The sequence below is a fragment of the Panthera uncia genome, assembly GCF_023721935.1.
Source record: "Panthera uncia isolate 11264 chromosome D3 unlocalized genomic scaffold, Puncia_PCG_1.0 HiC_scaffold_8, whole genome shotgun sequence".
In the NCBI taxonomy this organism is placed as follows: domain Eukaryota; kingdom Metazoa; phylum Chordata; class Mammalia; order Carnivora; family Felidae; genus Panthera; species Panthera uncia.
Window position 1 is genome coordinate 9,716,195 of NW_026057586.1, and position 6,542 is coordinate 9,722,736.

A 6,542-nucleotide genomic window follows, 5' to 3' on the forward strand; every position below is an offset into this window, starting at 1 on the left:
AAAAAATAGAGCATGTTGTGTCCTCATGGGCATATTCAGGAAAAAAAAAAAAAAGAGAGAAAAGCATTTGAAGCCAGAACTTCCCTTAGACAGGGAAGCTGCCATGACACTTAATTTGAAAAGGCATATACAGATTCCCCAGACAGCTGTAAGTAATTTCCTTCATCTCTGGACATGTAAACCACAGAGGCTGTGCTGTAGATGGACCGCAGTCTATCTTGGACTGACGGACTCTCTGAAGTGAAATGCAGTATGTGTGCAGGCATTCATATGAGCTTTACGCTCGAGAGAAATCTACAGCTGAGGATAGAACCAAAACTGCTTTAGAAGACAAACTTAAAGGAGATTACAACACACACCCACAGAACCATCTAAAGGTCTTTGATGCCTGTAAGTTATTATTTAACAGCCATGGAATACACATAGAATCATAGACTGATAGATCTGGAAGAAACATTAATGGTCCATGAATTAATCAGACTTTTGACTTTAGAGATAAGGATGGTGGGAATCAAAGAAGTTAAATGACGGGCCTCATGATTACAAGAAGTAAACTTCTACATGGTAAGTTTGGATATAGGAGCCAGGTTTTCTCTCCCCATTCAGGGGTCTTTACATTATTTATTTACACCGGTCGTGATTATTGTCTGACCATAGGGTGTACATACATTGTATCAGGCACCTCTCTACATACTAAAGGCATTATATAATCCAATCCCTTAGTGCTGAGGAGCAAGTCTGACTTTATTAATTGGGGGAGTTTGAGTAACCGGCTTGTTGGAAGCAGATCAGAAATTTGAAAATTCCCAAACTCCACAACTCCAGTTATGCAATGTTGTAATGTTCTTTGCTGTGTTGATGAGTCTCTTCTGAAGAATATAATGCCATTTTCCCCTGTTTTTTTTTATTAGTTTGTCTTCTAAAGCAGTTTTCACAGTGTGAGCATGAAGCAGGCTGTCAGAAGAGTCTTGTTGGTTGAGTGATGATAGAGATTGTGCTAGTGATGTTATTAGTGACTGTGTAGCCACCCAGACTCCTGTCTGTAGGAAGCAAAAACAAATGTATCCTGGAAATATTGATCCCTCATTAAAAAGTGTATCTTGAATAAAGAGAGCCAACACGATGCTGGAAGGCTACACGCAATATCCATCAACTCATCACTCGGAATTAGATTTAGAAAAGGAATCATCGACTTCCGAAAGCAATGGACCTTGAGAAGATCCAAATTGACCCTCGGAGTTATTAACACTGGAATGCACAGACCCAATCAAATCGTAAAGAGACTGGTTCCTGAATGTCTTTGCCATTAGTCTCACTATTTGGGGGTTCATTCATTGATTACAAAAACCGCTTTGACATTTACTTACTTTCTTAATTACTTGTGAAGAAATAATTAAAATGTTAGCATCAAAGTTGAGCAAACCGCCCTATGAATTAAACACAAAATAGGATGAATTGACAAAATGGAAACCATTTGAATAATGCCAGGTAGGCAGACTTGTCTCAGTTTTAGTCACTATTACTGAAATGAAAGATTCTTCTTTAAGATTTAAAACAATTGTAATTGTCACAGAATGTTTTGTTGTTGTTTTTTTGTCTAAGTCTTTATAAGAAATTCCTTAGTATCAAGCTACTTGATGGAAAGAACAGAGAACCCACACTGAAGCATAACAATAGGTATAGAGCAATAGAGGAAAAGTAGACATATTGAAAGGAACACTTGGATACGAACATCTGAAAATACTAACACCAAGAGTAAGTCCTAAGTATCGCATGAGTTGAATAACCTTGAAGACCTTATTTCAATCAAACATTTCCAATTAACGTCTTCAAGAGAGACTTGAATGGCAATATTTAGATTTAGTCCTTCACTTTTTCTGAATCCTCCTTTGTAATAGCCCAAATGCGTGGGCTCAAAGAAGGCTTTCATTGTTAAAACATCTTGTTTTGTATGTCTCTGGTTTTGAACTTCCTTGGTGATAACGTGCCTCTTCAAACTGAGTTGGCTGGACGCCGATTTCATTTTGAAGAACATTTTCGATATTTAGTAGTGCAAGAAATTGTATCCAGCTTAGCTCTTAAATCAGAATTACACCAGCTTTTCATTCCATAACCTCAGGGAAAGAATTGGTAAAATCAGCCGGGGTGCTTAAAGTGCCATTCCTCTTCCATCTTCGGAATAATTTATTTTTATTATAATACTTTTATTATAGTAAATGTCTACTTAGCACCTCCTTAGAGGAAGCATGCAACTAGTATTGTTTTGGAGGTTGGGTTAGGATTCTCAGATTTCTCTTCAACCTCTAGTGTTCTGTACTTTAATCTCTGATTCTAATATCCAGGAGCCTACATTTTGCGAATCAGTGCACTGCTTTTAGGGTATGATTTAGCTTTTGCGGTTCAGCGGGATACACGATTACCTGCTCTGCTTTTTTTTTTTTTTTTTTTCTGGTTACCTAGATCCCCAAAGAAAGGACTTCCTCTAGCAAAGTTATATACCTGCTGTATGTATCTTTTACATGTTCAAGTGTGCTGGCTGGGGCTGGAATCTAGCTCCCTTGTGGTACCATTTTGAAGGCAGCAAGAAATGACCAACGCATTTCACAATCCTCACAATCCTCACAATCCTTACTTTCAGCTCTTCACGGGGGCAACTTAGTGAGCACGTAGAATAGATTCTTGGGAGACAGTGAACAAAAATACTTTCCTTTGCACGTAGTCCTCTTTTTCTTATAACAAGGACTATAACTGTCGCGTTGGGATCAGGATATTCTTACCCTGTGCACCTTACCTTACTCACCTTGTAGTGAATGTCATGGTAGGTGTGTAATAATCGATCATCTCCCCCCTAGAGTCCCTAATGTGTAGCAGCTGTCTGTTTCCATGGCATAATCTGTGCAGTAAGTAATTTCAAACTATTAACACAATGGAGATTTGGAAAGAGGTGGACATAGTCAATAGCACACCACTGTCCTTTTGCCATTATTTGGTATAAATATAACGTGGTTTGAGAATAGTGACGTCATCACTCATAGGTCTACCCATATTCATATAAGAAAACCTTGCTTGGTTGATATTACATATATTGTTGCTCTACATTTTATTGTATCTCTGAGCCATGGATTTAATGGTGTCTTATCCCATGTAAGTTCTGCTTACTTGTTCAGTCTCTATCAGCTTTATTACACAACATGGAACTTGAATAGAAAATATATTTTATAAAAACTCTGGGGTGAGTGGTGTTTGCCATGACAGTATCAAACGTTCAGATCCATGCAATTAATTATCTTTATGCTATTAGTCATGACCTTCCCCTTTGAAATGATTGCCTGCCATCTGTTATTTCATTAAGTGTTAAATCTTTGTCGCCGAGCAGCAAGCTAATTTGCCTTAGTGAATTTACCAAAAAACGCATTTTAAATTTCTTTATGAGGGATGTAATTGCTTAAATCGGGGTCCTTTTAAATTCCAGATAAAAAGTGAATATATGCATGTAGGGTACACTGCAATCAAGATATTGAAGTCATTAGCTGTGCAGTCATACAACCTCTTAAAAGACTATGCACAGCTTAAACCGTATATTATCATAGTATGTATCTATTGCAAACATCGCCTGTTGAAAATAAGGATGTGCACATGGTAACTATGCAAGAGGCTTATTAATAGTTTCATGAGGCAATGAATTGTTGCCATTTACATGTGTCACAAAACTGCCTTTGGATTGTACTTTTCTGTCTTCTGGATATGTGTTTTGGGAATAACTGATTCTTCTGTATTACCATTCTTCTGATCACTAAATTTGCATTCCCTAATTGATTTCATAATCCAGATTAAGAACTATTTAACTTGGAGTACATGGGGACATGATTTTGAGAAGGCCTTGACAATGTGCAGGGCAAATGATATACACTGCATTAAACTTGTCCTAATATGTTCATCATTTTCAATGAGGCATCGTTGTTTACTCTCAGGAAAAGTTAGTGAGCAGTGTTAACCTCTCCTTGTGGCCAAAGGCGGGATTGTCTGACCAAGGCTAACTAGCTCACAACAGAGTTGTCTAAGTGGTCAAGGTATAATACCTGAAAGTTTACCTAAACTATTGGCAGTTTAAGGAGTGTTGACTGTGGGGTCCAATATAAAACACTCAATGTCTCCAACATACTTTGAAAATGATGATAGGAACTCAAATTAAGGAATATTTTCTAAGACCAGGCAGACAGGCCATTTACAAGACAAAAATGGCGTGACTAGGAATGGAGTCAGCCTATCATTAGAAATTAGGCCTGAGAATACTAAGCTCCATGAGCAAGTCAAAGATTCAGCCTTTAAAGAGGTACTGGGAGTTACATATATATTAACCCAGAAACTCAGAATGCAGATCAATTGAAACAGAAAAATTCAAACCAAAGCACATGGATTTGAAACAAGGCTTTGAAAATCAAATTCAGACAGTGGAGTGTCCATTATCGGAATGTAAGTTTTCAGGAGAAGGAACCGAACATTGGGGAACTGGTGCAAAATCTCAACGTATGCACTGGAATGCAGAATCTAGCAGCAATTCAACTGAGAGGATTACTTAGTACCTGAGGAGCCCTCCAAATCAAGGGCAGAGACAGTCTAAAGCAGTTCCCTGAGATGTTGGTCTTTGGCCTCAGACCTGGATGGACCTTGTCCCCAGCGCCGGAGCTGAGAGTATAGGGACGTCGATTACTGGCCCAGCAGTAGTTGTTGCAGAAGCAAAGACTGGGAGAGTGAGAAAGGGTATTGTCCCCAAAACGCTAGTGTGTTTTGTGTTTGTTTGTTTCCAAAAAGCCACACGCTGAAAACCAACTTTCTTTTCTGACTTTCATTCCTAAATTCATGCTCCTGGAACTGAGACAGATTGGCTCCTTTGTTGTCATTTGCAGAGCTTTCTAAAAACATAGACTGCTATGTCTCAAGCCACTCCTACGGTATCATCCAGGAATCTATATTTTCTTAAGATTCCTGGAGGGTTCTGGTATAAATTCAGCTTTGAAAGCTACTGTAAAGAATCGCAATGCGACTTAGAAAAAAATACTCGATAAGGAAGAATTCAGACAGAAAGATTAAAAGAGTAAAACTGTCAGTATCTGAGTAATAAGGAATGCATTTCCAAAATATACAACATCTGACTTCAGAAGGTGACCTCTCACAAGGGAAAGAAAGGCAAGCAGTGTAAAAGGAAGAAAGAAAAAAGTCAAAAGAGCCTTAAAACCAGGACACGACTTGATTTATATTCACCTAAGGAGATGGAAAATGATTTCACTTCTTCAAGTGAATCATTCCAGAGCTTTCTGGAGCTCTGGTGTTGGGGGATTTTAAATCACGTAATTACAAAAATAAGAATGAAAAATTCTTAAAACATAAAACGGGCAAAGGAGACAGCTTCCATGTAGGGTATATGCTACAAGATATTGGATTTTAGTCAGATTTGAAAAGCAAAGGGCAAAAGTAAACAAACAGACAGACAGACAATTTTATATGTAGGCATCATCTCCAAGGCTCTGACATGTGAGGAGACATTCTTGAGTTCAATCAGGGTGAAGTCAAATGGCTGTGGTAACGGGAAATCTTCATTCAGTAAAAATAAATGGTTGGTTAGATAGGTAATAACATGAGACATCTATAGAAATGTGTGAATAATTTAGATGGGTCGTACTCTTGATTAGGAACATGGATTCTATTCTGAAAGTCTATAGGAAGTGGGGTTTTTAAAGACAAGGAGAAACTAACGGAAGAGTTTTATTTTGAGGACTGTGCTCAATAGAGAAAGACTACTTTTAGCAGGTGGTGTTTGAATGCATTTAATGGGATTCGTTGCAGGAACCCTTAAATCTCTCTGTTCTTCTAATAAAGCTATTTGTTTCTGAGTATTTGAGATAACCTGAGGTGATAGGCTCATGCTGAGTCTCATCAAAATGCTTGCAACTCACTTTTACTAGTTTCAAATTTGATTTCAGAAATCCCACAGGTGATTCTAACATTTTGTTTTCTACCACATTCTTTGTCGAGCCACTACATCAATTAAAACATAACCTCTTCCAGATGGAGATGCCATTTAGACAGACACGGCGAAAAATCATCTTAGAATTAAGCATTAGATCAGTATTTTGGATATTCAATTTTAAAGAGCTGAAAAATGTAAAAATTATAGTTTGGGTGTTCTTTGAGAGAGGAGATAATTGAGGAAAAATATATCACTAAGTATAAAGTTTTAAAGTAATTTTAGGGGCACCTGGGTGGCTCAGTCGGTTAAGTATCTGACTCTCAGTTTCGGCTCAGGTCATGATCTCATGGTTTCATGAGTTCGAACCCTGCATCGGGCTCTGCACTTGCAGTCCAGAGCCTTCTTGGGATTCTCTCTCTCCTTCTCTCTGCCCCTCCCCCACTCCCACTGTCTCTCTCTCTCAAAATAAATAAACTTGAAAAAAAGTAATTTTATAGTTAGAAATTGGCAAGAGGAATCCCACCCAGCAAAAAAAAAAAAAAAAAAAAAAAAAAAAAAAAAAAAAAAAAAAAAA